We start from the raw sequence: 21,366 nt of genomic DNA on the forward strand, positions 1-21,366 counted from the left end.
ACACACACACACACACACACACACACACACACACACACATGGGCCTGGTGTTGAGTTTAAGCTACCAGTTTCAGGACTTGAACCATGGTCGACTACGTGGGAGTTCAGCGACATAGCCATCATGCTAACTGCTGGTCTCTCACTTGGAGATTTTAAAACACCTTGATGCTGGGTGGCAGGTGGCATGGTAGTTTAAGGAGTGCTAGACTCCCACAGGGCTGACTACAGCTGGAGTCATGGACCTGGCGGCTTGCTTTTTCACTTTCCCTCTCTCTCTCTGATCAAATTTAAATAATGATGATGATTATGAATAAAATTAAATAAAATAATTATTTTTAAACACACACACACACACACACACACTGATGCAATCCGTCAGGGGGCGCGGGGGGGGGAGGGAAATAGCCTCACAGCCGCCCGAGGCCTCCCCCGCCAGGGGCAGGGCGGATGGGCGTAGGCGCGCGGGAGGAGGCAGACTGCCCGCGCGGGAGGAGGCAGACTGCCCGTCCTCGCAGGGATTGGCCCGACGGCCGGACTCCGCGGTCTACCTAGGCCGACGGCGTCTGGGCGCGCGGGCTGGCTGCCAGGGGAGCACGCAGTGACGTAGCTTTGGCCTGGATGACGCGAGCCTGCGGGCGGCGCGCCGAGGATCACCAGTTGGACCAGAAACGCGAGCGCACGCCGGGTGAGACTGGGCGCGGCGGCCCTCGCGTCGGGGCGTGTGGCCCCTAGTTAGGCGTGCAGAGGCCGCGGGGTCCAGAGCCAGCGCGCCGCCGGGGGGGCAGCGAGGGCTGCGAGGCCCCCTTGGCACAAGCATTTTTTTTTTTTTTTACTTTTTTTTTTTTGAGAGATTTTCACTGTAGGGCACGTGCGCTCGCCAGACAGACAGAGAGAGACATAGAGACAGAAAGCGAGAAATCACCCCCCAGGGGGGATGGTCACGCCGCAATCCCTTCTCCTCCATTCTCCTCTCGGGATCTTGGGCACGCACGCACACACGCCCGGCGTGAGTTTTAAGCCACCGGGTCCGGGACACGAACCGCGGTCGACTACGTGGGAGTCCAGCGACATAGCCATTACTCTAACTGCTGGTTCCCGGCACTAGCATTTTTAAAGCGCTGCGGATAAACTCTGATGTGCAGCCAAGCACTGCGCTAAGGAAATTACTCACATCCACCTGGTTGCAGACGGCTTATTTATGAACAGGCTTCAACCACAAGGCAGCGAAGTGTAGAGAAAGCAGATCAGGTGTAACAAAGAGGCACCAGGACCAACCCTGGCTGTCCTCAGTGATTTGGCGGGAGACTTGCTGTGTAAGAGACAGAGTAGACTTCAGGAAGCCGTCTGGGCTGAATAGCACAGGAGAACAGGTCTTTAAATCAGGGATGGAAATCACATTAGGATAAAAGGAAATATTCCAATCACATGGACAATTTGTAACAGGAAGAACTTAACAAGGTTGGTAAAATCATGTTAGGTTGTCAGAAAAGTCAAGACATGTTTTTCTGTTTTTCTATGCAAAAATGAGTCATGACTTTCCTAATGACTCAATATATGGAGATGACAAAAAGTCTGTATTGTGACACAATTGCTTGTGTTCTGCCCCTTTATAAAATTACATTACATGAGCCAGCAGGTGGCTTGGTGGTTGAAGTGCTGGATTCCTACATTGCCTACTGTGGTTCAAGTCCCAGACCTGGTAGCTTGCTTTCTCACTTTCCCTCTCTGTCCCTGTCTCTCTCTGGTGAGCACAAGTACCCTACAGCAAATTAAAATATTAATAATAATAAATAAATAAAACAAATTAAATAATTCTTTTTTTATAATGGCTTGGATATCATGCTGGGCTCATGGGCGTGCATACCCAAGATCCAAGGAGGAAAATAGAGGAGAAGGGATTGTGGCATGGCCATCTCCCCTGGGGGGTAATTTCTCACTTTTCCTCTCACTGTGTCTGTCTCTTTCTCTCCAGTGAGCACACACATACCCTATAGCAAAAACCTCTTTAAAAATTATTATTTTTCATTTGACCAGAGAGAGTCAAAGAGAGAGAGGAGGAAAGTGAGAAAGTAAGCCATCAGGTCCCAGACTTGAACTGCGATCAGACATATCAGAGTTTGGCACCTTAATCACCACGCCACCTGCCGGTCCAGATTTTCTTTCTTTTTTTCTTTGAAAAGGAGAAAGTAAAATTTTATTGTATGTAAGGCCACCCATGTACTTATTTATTTATTTATTTTTGGAGAAGTGTTTGCTATAGGGCCACACGCACTTGCCAGACAGACAGAGAGAGACAGAGAGACAGAAAGTGAGAAATCACCCTCTAGGGAGGATGGTCACACCACAGTCCCTTCTCTATTCTCCTCTCGGGATCTTTTTTTTTTTTTTTGGAGAGATTTTCACTGGTTGGCCAGCTCGCTCACCACACAAAAAAAGAGACAGAAAGTGAGAAATCACCCCCCAGGGGGGATGGTCACGCCGCAATCCCTTCTCCTCCATTCTCCTCTCGGGATCTTGGGCACGCACGCACACGCGCCCGGCGTGAGTTTTAAGCCACCGGGTCCGGGACACGAACCGCGGTCGACTACATGGGAGTCCAGCGACATAGCCATTACACTGACTGCTGGTTCCCCTCCTCTCGGGATCTTGAGCACACATGCACACGCGCCCAGCCTGAGTTTTAAGCCACCAGGTCTGGGACTCAAACCGTGGTCAACTATATGCGAGTCCAATGACATAGCTATTACGCTAACTGCTGGCCCCCACCTCTGTACTTTTACTTTCAGGGGATTACGAAAAATCATAGTATTACATAGAAATTACCAAAACTGTTCCTTTGGGGATATGTCATCACTCCAAAGTGCAAAGCTTGGCAAGCAGAGCTTAGCAGCCTAATACTCCCAATTGCTAAGCATCCTCATGCAAGACAGCCTCTGCAACCTGATGGACGTCCAAGAGGCTGGGCATTGTCCATGCCTCTTGAGAATGCTTCCGTCTTCCCATCCTGTGCCTTTCCAAAACTATGACCAGCTTCTTTGCTGGAGAATCTGCTCTTTCCCATCTTCTCTGTGGCCTTGCTCCGTGAAGGTCTCTGCCTCTTCTGATTGTTTTTCTCAGCTCACTTCCTATCTGTACGTAAGCATGCACAAAGATGTCTCATGAAATCATCTCCCGGTCTTAGCCACCATTCCCAGGTTATGTGATAGGCAGCTAGCTAGAAACAAGTGGGCAGCCCTAAGAAAATAGCAGAAGGACACCTGTCATATCAATCACGACTTATCTGGAATGACGACTAGACCCTCTGCAGAGACTCCTTCCTTTAATCTGGCTCCTAGAGCAAGGAAAGTGAGGCAGATCCCATTTTTCTTCTTTAGTACCTGAGAAAGGCACATAGGGACTATTGCTAATTCCCTCTTAAATTCCTCATAAATACAATAGAACCCAACAAGATGTTTCTGTCACATCCTGATTCCCACGAGGACAAACAAGGATGCTCCTATCATCAAGGTTCACCAGCCTGCCAACTCAAAAGTCTTTTGCACCCAAAAGATTTTCTTTTCTAAAACCTTTCTTTCCCATTACATACTCTGTTCTACCGACTTTTATCGCGGTCGTGGCTTTATTTCACATCCTAGAGCAGGTCTCTAACCTTGGAGAGCTGTACCTGAAGAACCGAGGAATTTCTACAGCACGGCTCAGTGTTCTCCCCTACTATAACAGTTACATCTTTACTCTCTGGACAGCAATCTGACTGCTTTTTCCTATTTTTCCAAAATCCTTTCCAGAGGGCTTAGAGGGAGTCATGCCTGCAAATGTTAACAGACCCTTTCGACCCACTGGTAACAGGATTTTACCTACACACTGCCCCTGGCACGGTATTGGCCTGTCTTTGTGATGTGTATTAAACCTCCTTATGCAGTTAAAGTACATTCCTTTCTGATCTCAGCAACCTTTCTTTTCCAGTCACCACCCTACAAGCCCCCACTTCCACATGTCCCACCTTTTTGGGCCAGACCAATGGAAAAACTTTTCACTCAATTTCGAACTCTGTCACTCTCAAAACCAACTAAAAGGGACCCCTGTACCTGATCACTCTGAAAGAAGGATATGTTTTGCCTTCTTTTGGGCCTAGGTCACTCATTCTGCTTAGAAATAAGCCACATTAATTATTTTTACAGAGTTGGTTATTTTCCATGACAATTCTTTGCAAATTGAACTCTGTACCTTCTACTTCTCTTTCTGTTTACTCTTCAAACCACAGAAACATGGTTTTTATCTCCACTTTACGAAAATCACACTTTCTAATTGTGCCAATAATCTCTTGTGTTATGAAATCTAAGAGATATTTTTCTGTTTCTCTTATGTGATCCTCACTTGGCCCTGGGACCAGTGAGCTTTCTTCTTTGAAATCTCTTCCTCGGTGGTCTTGGGAACAGCACCCCTTCCTGGTTTTCATGTGAGAACAAAACAATAAGGAAACTATTTACAAGCCAGGAAGAGACCCCTCACAAAGAACCAAGTTTTCCAGTACCTTGATCTTAGACTTCCAGATTCCCAAACTATCATAAAAATATTTCATGTGGGGTGAGCAGGTCCCACGTAGTAGACCACGGTTTGAGTCCCAGACCAGGCAGCTTAAGACCCACACTGGGCAGGTGTGCATGTGTGCCCAAAGTCTGGAGAGAATGGAGGAGCTGGGATTGTGGCATGGCCATCCTCCCGGGTGGTGATTTCTTGCTTTCTGTATCTGTCTCTCTCTGTCTCTCCAGAAAGCACACATGCCCTAAAGCAAAAACCTCTCTTAAAAAATTAAAAAAAAAAAAAGTGTTGTTTAAGCTATCTAGCCTGTGACATTTTGTTATGGTAGTTCTTACAGATGAATACAATGATGTAAACCCACTGAGCAAAGTCAGCTATAATTTAAAGGTGACTCTCGCTCTGTCCAGGTGACATCCTCAACTTTCCTCAGCCATGCTCTCAGTGGGCATTGAAGGACTCTCTTGGGTAAAAGGTATAGGTGGTATTTAACCAGTCTGTGTACTTAATTCTTACCATCTCCCTGAGAGTGATTAGCATGCTGAGTGTTAACTACGAATAAGTAATACCTTGAAGACATCAACTTCTGCCAATATGTAAAAGGTTACATGGTAACGGAGAAAGACAAACCACAAAACCAATACCATGCTTGATGTATTAGTCACCTGGGAAGCAGTCACACATCAGCAACAACATTCATTCAATGAATAGTCATTCATACAGAAAGCTTGTTAGCAATTCCACTGTTCTGAACATCAAAGCTTCCGAAGCTGGGGCCAGTCACATGGCAGATGGTTAAGGTGGCTGGATTCCTCTGTGATCAATTGCACAATTCAAGTGCTGGACCCAGTGGCTTGAAAAACATGCCAGGCATGTGTGCATGCATGCCCAAAATCACAAGAGGAGAATGAAGGAGAAAGGATTGTGGTATGGTCATCCTCCTTAGAGAGAGAGTTCTCACTTTTCTCTCTTTCTTTCTCTCTCTCTCTGGCAGGTACATATGCCCTATAGCAACTAAAATACAGTGACAAATCTGGCCTTATCTTACTCCCTTATTCAACAGCTAACAGAAATACCTGAGACTGGGGGATCAGTAGATGGCATAATGGTTACGTTGCTGGACTCCCACTGTGATTTGAATCCTGGACCCGGCAGCTAAAAACACACACCAGGCGCATGTGCATGCATGTCCAAAATTTTGAGAGGAGAACAGAGGAGAAGAGTGTGGCCATCCCCACTGGGGGTTGATTTCTGTTTCTCTGGTGAGCACACACATCCTATAGCAAAAACCTCTTTACGAAAAAAAGAAAAGACAAGAAAGAGAAAAAGAAAGAAATACCTGAGACTGGGTGACTTATAAAGAAAAAAAGGTTTATTTAGCTCATGGTCTGGAGGTTGGAGGCCCAGGGGCCAAATTCTGGGGAGATAGCAATATGGTGGGGGAATACTATGCAGAGCAGCTGGCAATAGGTTTCTGCCAACAATGTAATTGTCTTGACATGAAAACACTGTAGAGTTGGATGACAGATCAGTGTTTGCCTGGGCTGAAGGAGGGAGGGGTGGGAGGAGGCATGATTCTAGAGCATTTCATGAGATCTTAGTGCTGAGGTTGTTATGCATCTTGACTGTGGCTACACACACCTACATATGTGGGAAAATTACAAAAATACCACACCAATGTCGATTTCCTGGTTTAAAAATTGTACTACAATGATGTAAAACGTGAATATTGGACCTCGCTGTATTATCTTTGTAACTTCCTATGGATCTATAATTATTTGAAAAGAGAGAAACAGACAGATGGCCAAGCACGTTGTGCCTTCTGACAGGAAGACACCACCTACGAGATTTACTTCTGCAAAAGTCAAACCTGGGGCCAGCTGGTGGTGTGCTGGTTAAGGTGATTGTATCCCACATGACTGACTGCATGGTTCAAGTCCCAGATTTAGCTTGAAAAACAGGCTGGACACATGTGCATGCACAAAATCCTGAGAGGTGGATGGAGGAGAAGGGGGAGTTTTCTCATACCCCCCCCAAAGAATCAAACCTGAATTCAATCAAGAGTTTAGATCTAGCTACTATTTCACAGGAAAAATGAGGTAGAGAAATCAGAGAGAAGCAATTGGCAAAATCCAAGACTGTGGTAAACTATGGGAGGTGAAATAAATTAATCACATTCTATAGACTTTATTTGGATAATGATTTTTAAAAAAAAATCTAGGAGGAGGCCCCAGCAGTTGGCATAATGGCTAGGTCACTGGACTCTCATGTAGTCGGCCGTGGTTCGAGTCCTGAACCCAGTGCCTTAAACTCACTCCAGGCGCATGTGCATGCATGCCCAAGATCCCTAGAGGAGACTAGAGGAGAAGGGATTGTGGCATGATTACCCCAAGAAGAAGGGAGGGGTCCCAGAAAATGGGTTGCCCTTGTTATTATTTTTTAAAGAATTATTTATTAATTTAATTAATTAATTTATTTATTTTAATTTGACCAGAGACAAATACAGATAGAATGAGTGAGAAAGTAAGCCACCAGGTCCAGGACTTGAACCATGGTCAGCCATGTGGGAGGGTCCAGGGCCTTAACCACCACGGCACCTACTGGGTTTCATCCTTGTTATAAATTTTTAAATAATGGGAGCTGGCAGGTAGCGTGGTGGTTAGGGGCGATTGACTCCCACATGGTTGACCACGGTTTGAGTTCTGGACCAGGTGACTTGATTTTTCACTTTCTCTCTCTCTCTCTCTCTCTCTGAACTTCTGGTGAGCGCACACACCCTATAGAAAAAAATCTCTCCAAACAAACAAACAACAAAGTAGAAAACAAACTGGAAAACATAAAGATTACAGAGAAAAAAACAACACCTTTCTGCACGGTCCTGTTGGAATTAGGACTTGTCATGAGGTGTTGAAGCCTTGTTTCACTGAGTCGGAGAGACTGGGCCTAATGGGTGCAGCACAACTTTGCTCCAGTCTGGCATAATTTTCCTACTCCACCATCATCAACAGAGTCATCACTGACTGACTTTTTTTTTTTTTTTTTTGAGAGGTTTTTGCCATAGGGTGCTTGTGCTTCAGAAAGACCAAGAGAGAAAGAGAGACAGAAAATGAGAAATCATCCCCCAGGGGGGATGGCCACACCACAATCCCTTCTCCTCCATTCTCCTCTCGGGATCTTGGGCACGCACACACACACGCCCGGTGTGAGTTTAAGCCACTGGGTCCAGGACTCGAACTGCAGTCGACTACATTGAAATCTAGCGACATAGCCATTATGCTAACTGCTGGTCCCAGTCATCACTTAATTTTGAGAAACATTCTGAAAACTTCCCATGGACAGAAAATTGTTACAATGCGAACCGTCGCCGACACCACTCCTCAGATGGCTTTGATTCTGGTATTGGTTGTTCTAATGGAGGTGACTTTGGAAGGAAAGAAAAAAAATGTATGGTGTACACATGGAAGAAATGGTACTGAAAACATAAATCATCGAGGGGGATACCATGGTGGAAGTTCCTGTCCTCCTAACAGAATTTTCCATTCTGGGAAAAGCCAAGGACTACATGCAAACAACATACCTGACAATGAAACTGGGAGGAAAGAAGACAAGAGAGAACACAGACAGTCTGAGGCTGAGGATTTTCCATGTTTAAATCCTGAATATGAGAGAGAACCAAATCACAAGAAATCTTTAGCTGCAGGTGTATGGAGTCTACACACCTAGACACATACATACCCAACCAAAAAAATCTCCCAAGCTCTTCTCTTGGAATATCCTCCAAATCCTAAATCTAGAGCCCCAAGGATGCTGGTCATTAAGAAAGGTAATACAAAAGACTTACAGCGATCTGGATTCCCAGTGGTAGCAAATCTTTAGTCCCAGCCAGTTGAGAACACTTGGAACTGGTCCAAGTGCTTATAAAGGCTTAGTCCCTAAACCTGCTGCGCCACCTACTAAGCCTACACAGTGGAAAAACCAAACTAGAGAAAATAAAGTTGGACTTCTTTTCCTCATGAGCCTACATATGGTGTTAGCAACTTAATGCTTTTAAATCAACTGGGAAGAATTTTAGTCCAAATAGACCTGGGGCCCAGGGTCTGGTCCCTTTTTTCTTTTTTCTTTTCTTCTTTTTTCTTTTCTTTTCTCTTTATTTTTTTTTTTTGGAGAGGTTTTTGCTATAGGGCGCGTGCACTCACCAGAAAGACAAAGAGAGACAGAGAGACAGAAAGCGAGAAAGCGAGAAATCACCCCCTTCTCCTCCATTCTCCTCTTGGGATCTTGGGCACGCACGCACACTTGCGTGCGAGTTTAAGCCACTGGGTCCAGAACTTGAACCGCAGTCAACTACATGGGAGTCCAGAGACTTAGCCATTATGCCAACTCCTGGTCCCCATCAGCAGCTTCTTCTAACCAAACTTACACAAATGCACACTGATAAGGAGAGTGAATGGGACCAGCAGTGCCCTATAGGAAAAACTTCAAAAAAAAAAAAAAAGTCATGTGCTAATATTAAATATAATGCAGAAAACGGAAGACATGCCTATCTAAATCAACCCAATATTATTAAAGATCACCAAAGTCATGTGAGCCTGAAAAAACATTTTAGTTTGTAAATGTACAGAGAGTGCTCCACTTACATAAGACAATTAAATGCAGTTCCTTTAATTTTAATATTGAAAGACAAAAAATACATATATATATCATAGAGACAGATAGACATACCCACAAACATGTAGACAGAAACATCTTATAGAATCAGAGTTAAGACTCTAGGCTTAAGCACCATTATTTGCCTAATCCAGGAAAGGGGGCGGCCAGGGGCCGGCAGGTGCCATGGTGGTTAAGTCACTGGATCCCACATGGGTGACTGTGGGTCTGAGTCCTAGACCCAGCAGCTTGTGCATGTGTGCCCAAAACCCTGAGAGGAGAATGGAGAAGTGATTGCTGCCCAGCCATCCCACACCCCCTAACTGGAGTGATTTCTCACTTTCCCTCTTTCTCTGTCTCCCTACAGCAAATGCACGTGTTCTATAGAGAAAACAAAACAAATGAAAAGCCCAGACTGGTGATGGTGGTGGCGGGGATGGTGTTGGGGAGACACCCTAAAGAAAAGTAAGGCCTACTCTGCAGTCTGAGTTGCAACAGTGTGCCCTGCTTGATATTCTCATTGCGTTTTGAGCACAGAATGTTCCACAGTTTTGCAACATTACAGATAGATGGGGGTCACAATATCTAGTGTTAGAAAATGCATGGGAGAATGTAGTTAACCACTTACTGTGTATCATGTTTCAGATGGTATGGATGATGGGTGTACTAACTACCCTCATGTCATCACTACAAATTGCATTCATGTACTGATAAACCACAGTGTAGGGACCAGCAGTTGGCATAATGGCCATGTCGCTGGACTCTCATGTAGTCGAATCCAGGACCTGGTGGCTTAAACTCATGCCGGGCGTGTGTGCCCAAGTTACTGAGTGGAGAAGAGGAGAATGGAGGAGAAGGGATTGTGGTGTGGCCATCCTCCCCTAGGGAGTGATTTCTTGCTTTCTGTCTCTCTGTCTCTCTCTGTCTTTCTGGTGAGCACATGCTCCGTAGAGCAAAAACCTCTCCAAAACACCACACACACACACACACACACACACACACACACACCCCACAGTGTAACAACTTGTCATCTTCATAAAACATTATTAAAGGAACAAACAAAACCGATGATCGCCCACACAATGTAGTAGTTAGGCACTACCCAGAGGAAGTGGGATCCCACAGTTCTACATCCAGTGGCTTAAGAAGCACATGGAGTGTGTGCACAAATGTGCCTGAGATTCTGATGAGAAGGAGGGGGCACGGTCAACCTGAGGAGGGTGTTTGTCTCTCTCTCACTCTGTTCTGTGCCCACACACACTCTATCATGAAAAAATACAAAACAAAATGGAAAAACCCATGTTGTTTCCAAATAAGCTCTGTAATTGGAGATGGGCTCATCCTTCTTTAGTCTGCAAGACTGCATAACAAACCAATCAACTTTCTTTGCGAGAAAACTTTATTAACTAGAGATTGAATTTTAAAGGTTTTCAACAATTAAAAAAATTGTTTAAAGAATTATTTATTTAATCATATTATTATCATTATTGTTTTAATTTGCTATAGGGCACGTATGCTCACCAGAGAGAGAGAAAACAAGAAACCAAGTCGCCTGGTCTGGGCCTCACACTGCAGTTGACCAAGTGGGAGGGAGGGCAGCACCTTAATAACCAGTCACTTGCTGGCCTCGGTTTTCAGCAATTCTTACCAAAAAATGGTTTCGGGCCCATCCCTGGTGGTGCAGACTGCAGGGCACTGCTTGTGACACTGGAGCCATGAGGGAGGCCTGGCTTGGATCCGGGGTCCACCCAAACATGTCAGGCATGTGCGTCTGTGATCCAGGGTGGTGAGACCTGTCAAAGGTTACCTCCTAGCCCACTTGCTCATCAAATAAATGAATAAACTTTAAAAAAAATAAATGGCTTTGGGTAGTGCAAAGATCATGAGCTTAAGAAAAAGTTGGCAGTGAAAGTTTGAAAAGAGAAATTTCAGTCAACAAAATCAGCCCCTGGGCCAGAGCAGGCTAGGTCCAGCCTGGTAGCCACACCTCCACCTCCTCCCACCGCTAGGCCCTGGCCTTGCTGGGTCTGTGGGGCGGGTGCAGAGGCGGGGCGGGTGCAGAGGCGGGCGCCTGGGGAGGGCAATTCGACTGGGCTGTGGGAGCGTGGAAATAAGAGGCAGCTGGCACAGATCGCACTCTTTCTTTTCTCCCCCCAGCCATGCCCTGCAGCTGTCCAGGAGGACCCCAGGTTGGCTCTCTCCTCTCTAGTCTAGCCCTCAGACTTCACCCTGGCCCGGCCCCAGGGAGAAGAGGGAGTGACCCAGAAGGCCAGCCTGGCGGTGCAGGCCAAGTGCTACGACAACAGGGCTACCTGCATGAAGGCCGTGATGGAGTAGAACACCAAACTGTCCAACGAGGAGTGCAACCTGCTATCAGTGACCTTTGAGAACATGGTCTGGGGCTGCAGGTCCACCTGAAGGGTCACCTCGAGCATCCAGCAGAAGACCCACACCTTCTACAAGAAGTTGCAGTTGATTAAGGAACTACAGGGAGAAGGAGAAAGAGGAGTCGGAGCTGAGGTGCACCCGCACCACTGTCCTGGAATTACTGGATAAGTATTTAATAGCCAATGCAGCTCTTCCAGAGAGTAAGGTCTATCTGAAAAGGAAGGGAGATTACTTCCCGTACTTGGCTGAGATTACACGTGGCGATGATGGAAAACAAATGGTAGATAATTCCCAAGGAGCTAACCAAGAGGCACTGGATAGCAGAAAGGATGCAACCCACATGCCCAGTCGGCCTGGGGCTGGCTCTTAACTTTCCTGTGTTTTACTGCGAGAGCCTTCAGAACCCAGAGCTTGCCTGCGCATTGGCTAAAATGGCATTGGATGGAGCCACTGCAGAGCTGATACACTGAATGAAGACTCAGAGGACAGCACCTCATCACGCATTTGCTCAGAGACAGCATTGTGGACGTCTGACAGTGCAGCAGAAGAACGCGTGTATAACTAGAGGCATCCAGGTGCTAGCCTCCTTCCCTTTGAGAAACCTTTTTAATCTCCATTCCTGTTTCACTCGGATTTCCTGTAGAAAGAAACCCGCACATGTGTATGGAATCAGCTGTTTATAGTCTTTCCCCACCGAGACTTCGGGAAACCCCTTTCCTTGATGTGTGTTTGCCTTGGCCTTCCTGATGCACAGTTACTGCTGTAGAAAAGTATTAATAGCTTCATTTCATGTAGGCAACTTCCAAACACTTATGTAAAGGACTAACACTTTTTTAAAAAGAATTATTTTATTTTAATTGTTCATTCATTTTAATTTGACCAAGACACACACACACACACACATACACACACACACACACACACACAGAGAGAGAGAGAGAGAGAGAGAGAGAGAGAAATCAAGTCATTAAGTCCAGTACTTAAACTGTGGTCAGCCATGTGGGAGTGTCCAGCGCCTTAACCACCACGCCACCTGCTGGTCCCAAAATAACTGAACCTTATTCGGTATTTAAGTAATCTGAGCCAGTTCTGCAAGTCACTGTGTTTTGTAGTACTGTGAAGACATGAAAATGTAGTTAAGTACAACTTAAGGAGTGTTCTACATAACTTCTTAATTTCTACCTTCCTTCCCTTACTCTGCTTTGGGGGTTTCCTTTCAGTAAGCAACTTTTACATGCTCTTAATATATTCATTTTTAGTAGGAATCTAGAAGTATTAGATTGAATGGAAAGGCACTTGACATTTCAGGGCTGGGTGTCCTATGCTGAAATGCCTCCTATACCATGTATACTATGGATGTCAGGTTTGTGACGACAGGGATTCTCCTTATTCACTCTTCATTTGCTGCTGTTTAAGTTGACAACTTCCCTTCTCAATAAAAGTTCACTTATGGAACCAGCAACCAGCAATTGGCGTAATGTCTATGTCTCTGGACTCCCATGTAGTTGACCGTGGTTCAAGTCCCGAACCCAGTGGCTTAAACTCACGCCGGGCACGTGTGCATGCGTGCCCAAGATCCCGAGAGGAGAATGGAGGAGAAGGGATTATGGCATGGCCATGCTCCTGGGGGGTGATTTCTTGCTTTCTGTCTTTCTGTCTCTCTCTGTCTTTCTGGAGAGCGCACACTCTCTATAGCAAAAACCTCTCAAAAAAAAAAAGGTGGCTTTTTTTTTTGTTTTTTTTTTTTTTGACCAGAGAGGGACAGAGTGTGTGTGTGGGTGGGTGGAGTGAGAAAGCAAACCACCAGGTCTCGGACTCAAACCATGGTCACCCAGGTGGGAGTCCAGCGCCCTTAACTACCACACCACCTGCCAGCCCCAATACAATCTGACTTTGCACACAGTTCAGAGGAGTGAAAAAAAGAAAAAAAGAAAGAAAAAAGCGAAAAGCGAATGAGGTTCTCATATACTGGGAAAGCTCAGAACACGAAACGAGTGGTGCTCAAGATCTGAGGGAGCTCACCTGGACCTCCAGGCACAGAGATGGGGAGGCTCGAGGGGCCTTGGCAAGGGCCTTACCTGATCCTGACATTCCTGAGGGTCACTACAAGTTCTGCTTCAGATCCTGTGAGTCATGGCAACTGTTAGAAGAAGCATCTGAACAGTTAAACTGAGCAGTCTAATGAGGAAGGGACAGGGTCTGGAATCTCGCAGCGCTCCTGCTGATGTGGGTCCAGGATGCTGTACCCCACCCACCACATGTGCAAGTTGTTTGTTATAGCCAGCAAAAAGGAAATGACTAGTGTTTAAGGAGGCCGAATCCCACCTAGCCTATTGAATGACCCACTGCATTTTGAATCTTGGCCAGACAGCTTGAAAAACACTTCCGGGATTTGAGGGAAAGCACAAACCCAGACCCATCCTGAGATGCCTACTGAACTTGAGCTGTGAAATACTGCTTCCATTGACTAAAAGTGAAGATTTTCTACTGAGACTCCTCCCTCCAAATTTATTTCTAGTGTGTAGGGCTACCTCTGTATACTTCTCTCCATCTCTCTGTCTTTCTCTGCGTCTCCCCGTGTCTTTTAATTTCTTTAAACTTTTTATTACTATTATTATTATTATTTGGAGAAGTTTTTTGTTATAGGGTGCGTGTGCTCTCCAGAAAGACAGAGACAGAGAGATAGAAAGCAAGAAATCACTCCCCAGGCGGGATGGCTACGCTGCGATTCCTTCTCCTCCATTCTCCTCTCAGGATCTTGGGCACGCACACACACACCCAGTCTGAGTTTAAGCCACTGGGTCTGGGACTCGAACTGTGGTCGACTACATGGGAGTCCAGTGACGTAGTCATTACAACAACTGCTGGCCCTTTAAAATTTTTAAAAAATATTCTCTGGGCTCTTAAGCCCCTCCTTTATTGTGCTAATTTGTGCCTTTCCCCATCCCATTTAGGAAAAGCATAAACCCAGGCCCATTCTGAGATGGCTACTGAACTTGAGCTGTGAAATGCTGCTTTCGTGTGGCATGCGCTGTGCAGTTCTCATTGTTTGCTTTTTAAAACTAAAATCTAAAGTTTTTTAATTATCTTTTTTCCTTCTTTTTCATCTTCTTTCTGCTTCTCTAATTCTTTTCCTTTTTTCTTTATCTTTATTCCTTGGCTGTTCAACCTCCACGCACTGAGTGTCTAGGCAGGTCCAAGTGAATAGTATCCAAACATCTAAATATGATTAGGGTCAGAATATCCCTCAATTCCCACGGAATCTGATGCACAAAGAGTGAAAAACAGAATGGAAGAGTGATTGCAGATCACCTCCTCTTGCATACCTCTGAACGCTCAAATAGAACTTCTTAAGAAGTAGAAAGAAACGCACAATCCATCAGATGACCAGAAATCACCGCAGGGTCACAAGAAATATGGGAAAGCAAGAAAATACCTCTCCTCCCAGGGAAAAGATGAACTCTTCATTCTCCAACAGTACAAAGTCATGGAAATGTCAGATAAAGAATTTAGAATATTCACAGTGACAAAGCTAACAAGAGATGAAAGAGAAGAGAGACAATGAACTGCAGAAGAGGCAGGAGAAAGGAGCAGACAAGTTCCGGGAGGTGAGGAAATTTCTTCCATGATCCCAAAGAGAAAATACACACCATAAACAACAAACAAGTGGAACTGTTAGAGATGAAGGCTGTAATACAGGAAGTCAAAGCCTCCCTTGAATGTATTAAAAGCAGACTAGATTATACAGAAAACTGAATCTCAGATATAGAAGACAGAATTGCTAGCCTAGAAAAATCCACCACAAAGACTGAGAAAATTGTCCCTCAAAATGAGAATAATATATGAGAAATACTAGATACCATCAGAAGGTGAAGAGATTCATAAGGGCATTGATAATCTATTCCATGAAATCTTGAAAGAAAACTTTCCAAATCTAGAGAGGCATTCAAATATCCAGACCCGGGACGAGCAGTTAGCATAATGGCTATGTCGCTGGACTCCCACGTTGTCAACCACAGTTCGAGTCCCGGACCCGGTGGCTTAAACTCAGGCCGGGCGCGTGTGTGTATGTGCCAAAGATCCCGAGAGGAGAATGGAGGAGAAGGGATTGCAGTGTGGCCAGCCCCTCTGGGGGGGTGATTTCTCGCTTTCTATCTCTCTGTCTCTGTCTGTCTGGCGAGTGCACGCGCCCTAAAGCAAATAAAAACCTCTCAAAAAAAAAAAATCCAGATCCAAGAAATACATAGGATCCCTAACAGAATCAACCCAAGAAGATCTTCTCCAAGGCACATCATAGCCAGATTGGCCAAATCCACAGACAAAGACAAGATACTAAAATTGGCAAGAGAGAAATGTCAGGTTACTTATAAAGGTTATCCCATCAGGCTAACATTGAGCTCTCATCAGAAACAATGTGAGCAAGGAAAGAATGGGAAAATATAAATGAAAAACAGTTTCAACCAAGAATACTATACCTGGCGAGATTATCCTACATATGGGAAGAAAAGATAAAAACATTCTCAGATAAACAAAACCTGAAATAATTTATCAACACCAGACCAGCTCTTCAAGAAGTTCTGAAATGAGTGCTTTACCAGGAAAACCAAAGACACACACACAGAAATAAGAGAATAAAAAGCAACCAAGAAAATGACCAACTTAATGCTAGGGACAAGAAATAGCAATAATAATGTTGAATGTTAACTTCCAGCATTTAGAGAGAAAGATCAGACCACAGAAACACTGCAAACTCAACAGAATAGAGATTAATTACTTAAGAGTGAACTGGTGAAACAGAATTTCATGACTTTTGAGTAAAACATTACTGTCTTTTTCTTTACTATGCTTTATTTTCCCAATTTACAGATTTTACTTATTATTTTATTTGATATTATTATTAAGTTGACAAGAGAGAGACACAGAGGGAGAGAAAGGGAAAGTGAGAAAGCAAGCCACCAGGTCTGGGATTCAAACTGTGGTCGGCCACTGGGGAGTCCAGCACTTTAACCACTGCACCACCTGCCAGCCCTGGGATTTTGCTTTCTTTTGAGCTGTTGGTAGGTTTAGCGATTTGTTTAAATGTTTTTTCTTCTTGTTTGTTTTTTTAAATAGGAACATAAACTTTTCTCCCTTCCTGATCCCTCTGGAATTGGAAAATATTTGGGAGTATTCTTATTTTGTGGCAGAAGGGTTATTTGCATAAGTTCAATAATACCTGTTGCCTTGAATCAGAAATTGGAAATACTTGTTATTGGACAGGCCTTTGATTGGAACATCATATCTGAAGATTAAACCAAAAAGCTATGGAACTAAGGTAGGTCTCAAGTAAGCCAATAGAAACTCTTGGAAAGATGGTCTGGCACCATAAACAGTTCTGCCAGGCAGGGAGGATTAGAGAAGCTATATGAAAGAATTCATACCCTAAAATAACCTGGATTTTTTCAGCCCAGCATTATAATCAGTAGAGATTGCCACAGAGCAGCCGCAACCAGAGGATTATTTTGAGTAAGACTTTGAGGGAAGAAAAAGAGACTGATCTTTGCTAGCAGATGGTATCTCATAGAATACTTGGTAGGCAGGGCTGAATTGAGGTTTATGTGTGACTTGTGTGCTGGATGTTCGCTTTGCAAGTTTGAGTAGTTGACATGTAAATATTTTCTCAAAAATATTTAAAACCATACTGTCTCTGTTATTGAGTCACAAACAAAATTATAACAAATATTTTGAATGTTATCTTTCAAATTCATTTTCTTGAAATTTTGAAAGTTGTTTATTAACAGTCAAGAACTATGGAGTATGAGCAAAAATTTTTTGATATGTAAAGTAAGTGTTGGTGGGAAAATGTAAAAATAAATAAATAAATAGGGGAAAAAAACCAATTAGAGATCAGAACAGAGGTAATGTTGAACCTTATCTCAGACTATCAATATGCCACTTTAATCTATAGTTACATATAAAAAAAAATTCTATTCATGTTCTCCAAGATACATTTTTAACAAAAATTTTACTATTTGTGCTTTAAAAAAAGAGAGAGAATACATCTAAACTTCTCTTAAGAATAATTTTGATTGTATTGTCAACCCCTGAATAAGAAGCAGAAAGTCTCTCAATGAAAAATATTTATTCGATGGGGACCAGCAGGTGGCATGGTGGTTAAGGTACTGGAAACTCCCACATGGCTGAGGATGGTTCAAGTCCTGGACCTGGTGGCTTGCTTTCTCACTTTCTCTCTCTTTCTCTCTTTCTCTATCTGGGCAAATTAAAATAAATGAATGAATAAATACAATTAAATAAGTAATTCTTTAAAAAAAAAAAAAAGAAAGAAAAATGTTTATTCAAGAACCAGTGCACGGTGGCACAGTAAACCAGGGCCTTATTCAGGGAGATAAAGATTTTATAAAGGGAAACGATAAGGGATTACATAAAACGCTTTGGGACAATTGCTTAGCCGTAATCATCAATGACACGGGTGGTGTCAGCGCCAGGTTGGACGGGCAGTCTCTGGGCAGATGTCCTTGCACAAGTAGTCCTGTGTTGGGTTGTGGTCTTCACGCAAGGCCGTGGTTCCGGCAGTCCTTGAGGCAGTTCTTGTTATGAGGTATACTTGTGTGAGAATCGCCCCCTCTGTTGTCTTCTTCCAGTCGGTTTGATCAGGATTGAACACAAGCTAACACAAATGACTCCATTTCCATTCTGACAACTCCCATTGCATGTTTTTTGGATATGACCTTTTACTACTTTGAGGTATTCCTTTAATATTTTTCTTCATTGCCAGAGAGCATGTGCAAAATTCAAAGAGAGAGTGAGGAAAGAGGGAGAAAGCCCCCACCCCCACCCCCAAAAGGGCATGATCATGCTGCAGTCCTGTCCTGTGGAACTTGGGCATACATACACAGTGTGTTTTTTAAGCCACCAGGGCTGGGATTTGAATCACAGTTGGCCACGTGGAATCCAGCTCTCTTAACCACTAGGCTAATGGGCCAGCTAAAGCTGTTTCCTTCTAACCTCACTTTGCTAAGACTTTTTTTTTTTTTTTTTTTCCGAGAAATTTTTGCTATGTGTGCTCACTGGAGAGAAACAGATACAGAAAGCGAGAAATCACCTCCCAGAGAGTTGGCTACACTACAATCCCTTCTCCTCCACTCTCCTCTCAGGATCTTGGGCAGGCATGCACAGGCACCTGGTGTGAGTTTCAAGTCTCTGGGTTCGAGACTCGAACTGTGGTTGGCCATGTGGGAGTCCAGCAACGTAATCATTATGCCATTTGCTGGTCCCCCTCGTTAGAGTCTAAACAAGGATAAAAAGTATTAGCTGGGACCGGCAGATGGCATAATGGTTATGTCCCTGCATTTCCACAATGGCTGATCACGGTTTGAGTCCTGGACCTGGAGACTTGAAACTCAGGTTGGGTGCGTGTGCATGCCCAAAATCCAGAGAAAATGAAGGAACTACGTCATGACTACTCCCCCTGAGGGGTGATTTCTCACTTTGTCTCTCTTTCTTTCCAGTGAGTGCATGCATCCTATAGCAAAAATCTCTATAATTAAAGTAATAATAATCTAATGAATTTTACCATATATATTCTAATCACTCCAAGCAACTCTAGAAGTTTCTCCTCTTATCTTGATAATGGCTTTTCTCCCAAGGGCTCATGGGTTGGAATTTGGTCCCCAGTGTAATGGCATTGGGGGTGATGAGAGCTTTTTTTTTTTGGAGAGGGTTTTGGCATAGGGTGCATGCGCTCGCCAGAAAGACAGAGACAGAGAGACAGAAAGTGAGAAATCACCTTTCAGGGGGGATGGCCATGCCACAATCCCTTCTCCTCCATTCTCCTCTTGGGATCTTGGGCATGCACGCACATGTGCCTGGCGTGAATTTAAGCCACCAGATCGAGGACTCGAACTGCAGTCGACTACATGGGAGTCTAGTGACACAGCCACTACGCTAACTACTGGTCCCGAGGGTGATGAGATCTTTGAGAGGTGAGGCCTTGTGGGTGGTGTCTGGATCAGGGGAGAGTGCCCTCATGAGTAGATTAGTGCTCTCTAATAAGGAGTGAGTTCTCACTCTGTGAGAAGGCACAAACTGAAAGACCACCTTTCTTTTTTTAAAGTTTTTTTATAGTAGGGGTTTTTTTCTTTTTTTTTAATTTAAATTTATTTGCATTCATTCATTGTACATCATTACAGCATACAAAATGAGATTTTTCATCCAGAGTACACTGTATATTGTCTCAATCAAGCACATCAACAAACATGTTATTGTCAGCAAATAATTTTCCATTTCTTGTTTTCTGTATGTTTTCCTTTTTTTTTTTTTTTTTTTTTTTGAGAGACCTCCTTTCAATGTGGTTGGGGGCATGGGAGGGACAAACAGAGGAAGGGGAAATTTTGTTCCCTCTTTCCTCATATACACCCGCCCGCCTCTCTGCTTCGGTTGGCTGTGTTGTGAAGTAGCACCAGGGGCCAACCGGATGCCAGTTCCATTTGTTGGACTTGCTAGTCACCAGAACAAAGAGGTAAATAAACCTCAATTCTGTATAAGTCATCTAGTGTCAGACTCCTGTTTAGCAGCATAACAGTAAGATTGTAGTGAACTGTATAAAAAGCTTTGATTGAGTTCAACTCTGTTTGCACTCTTAGAATAAAGCCAACTTGATCATAATATATTATTTTAAATTAAAAGTAGGATTATAGTTAGATAGCTAATATACTTTCTAAAATTTTCACATGTATTTATAGTGAAATGTAAAAAAGGACTTGAAAATAAAGAAACTCTTTTTAGACATAATATTGCTGGGACCAGCAGTTAGCATAATGGCTATGTTGCTGGACTTCCATGTAGTCGACCGCGATTCGAGTCCCGGACCCAGTGGCTTAAACTCATGCTGGGCGCATGTGCGTGCATGCCCAGGATCCCAAGGAGAATGGAGAAGGGATTGCGGCGTGGCCATCCCTCCGGGGGGTGATTTCTCGCTTTCTGTCTCTATGTCTCTGTCTTTCTGGCGAGTGCATGTGTCCTGCAGCAAAAACCTCTCACACCCACACACAAGAAAATTAAGAAATGATATTGCTATAACCAGAAAACACCTGAAAAGTCAGCATGAAGGAAGAAAGTTTAACAGGGCGGCTAAAATAAGGTCTTCCTATACTAATTTAAACAATTTATTGTGCCCAAAATACTTATCTATAAAAAATATATTATTCTATTAAAAATAGCATAAACCGTGGTCGGCCATATGCAAGTCCAGTGACGTAATCACCATGCAATCTGTTAGCCCTGGGTGGCATATCATTTTTTTAAAAGAGAGATTGTTTTGTTATAAGGTGTGTGCATTTGTTAGAGAGACAGAGAGACAGAAAGTGAAAAATCACCCCCCGGAGGGGAGGAATGGCACACCACAATCCCTTCTCCTTTATTCTCCTCTCGGGATCTTAGTTCCGCACACACACACGCATGGCCTGAGTTTTAAGCCTCCAGGTCTGGGACTTGAACCATGGTCAACTTTGTGGGAGTCTAGTGATGTAACCATTATGCCATCTGCTGGTCCCAATATTCTTTTTTTTTCTCTAGAGAGATTTTCACTATAGGGCGCGTGTGCTCGCCAGACAGACAGAGAGAGACAAAGAGACAGAAAGCGAGAAATCACCCCCCAGGGGGGATGGCCATGCCGCAATCCCTTCTCCTCCATTCTCCTCTCGGGATCTTGGGCACGTACGCACACATGCCCGGTGTGAGTTTTAAGCCACCGGGTCCGGGATGCGAACTGCGGTCGACTACGTGGGAGTCCAGCAA

At 44.1% G+C, this 21,366-nt stretch overlaps 2 pseudogenes; both read left to right on the forward strand.

The window, feature by feature from the left end:
• Nucleotides 1-1,554: 1,554 nt before the first annotated feature.
• On the forward strand, nucleotides 1,555-12,394 carry LOC102489558 (14-3-3 protein theta-like; annotated as a pseudogene).
• Nucleotides 3,813-10,902, forward strand: LOC102503150 (vasculin-like; annotated as a pseudogene).
• Nucleotides 12,395-21,366: the final 8,972 nt, after the last annotated feature.

The sequence above is a fragment of the Tupaia chinensis genome, unplaced genomic scaffold (assembly GCF_000334495.1).
Source record: "Tupaia chinensis unplaced genomic scaffold, TupChi_1.0 Scaffold000047_1, whole genome shotgun sequence".
In the NCBI taxonomy this organism is placed as follows: domain Eukaryota; kingdom Metazoa; phylum Chordata; class Mammalia; order Scandentia; family Tupaiidae; genus Tupaia; species Tupaia belangeri.